Raw genomic sequence first — 982 nt, forward strand, 5'->3', positions numbered from 1 at the left:
TACCCGCCTTCGATCCTACCTCCGGACCGAGGTGAGCCTCATGAGATTGACCTGGTTCCGGAACCAAATACTGCGTAACACGCCAATGGTCCCTGCTCAAGGAGCAGTGCGACGTCATTGACACCATTTTCCGTGCGAAGCTGGACGCAGGAATGGTACGTGAGATCAAGTCTCCCCATTCGACACCCATATTTTGTATTCGGAAGCCGAACGGCAAGCGGCGTATCGTTCATGCTTACAATAAGCTTAACGCTGCCACCATTCCGGCACAAACGCCAATTTTTAGAAATGATGTTCTCCAGAACAATATGGTGGGATGAACGAAGTACGGTCTTCTCGATTAGGTAGATGGATATTATCAATTGCTCATGAGAGCGAGTGACATTCAGCTGACAGCGGTAAGCACTCCAAGCGACATGCTCTGGGAGTGGCTGGTGATGCCCCAAGGTCTATCAAATGCACCATCAACAACTATTCGTCTTGTGACGCAGTTGTTCGGGCCCCACGGGCGTATGCACAGACATACTCTGACGACATTTTCGCTCACAGTAGTGCGGAGCACGGTAGGACGGATGGGAGAACCACATCGTCTATTTATGAGAGGTGCTCGAGTGCATGCGCACGAACAAACTGTACACCAATGAAGACAAGTGCATCTTTGGCGTAGGAGAGATTCCCTTTATAGGGTGCTTCATTGGAAAGCGTGGCCTTCGAGCGGATACCGCTAAGGTCAAGGCCATTGTAGATTAGCCGGTTCCAAAGAACCAGAAGGACTTGCGTAAGTGTCTTGGTCTCGCCAACTATTGCACAAGTACAGCATATATTACGCAGAAATGGCCCGGCCATTATTCAACCTACTTTAAAGGATGCGGAATGGTGTTCGAACCCCAAACATTAGTAGGCTTTTGACGGGGTCAAAGCCTTCTGCATGCACCAATACTGGCGCTGCCAGACCCTGATCGTCCTTTCAGCGTCGTCTGTG

The sequence above is a fragment of the Plasmopara halstedii genome, assembly GCF_900000015.1.
Source record: "Plasmopara halstedii genome assembly, contig: Scaffold_658, whole genome shotgun sequence".
In the NCBI taxonomy this organism is placed as follows: domain Eukaryota; phylum Oomycota; class Peronosporomycetes; order Peronosporales; family Peronosporaceae; genus Plasmopara; species Plasmopara halstedii.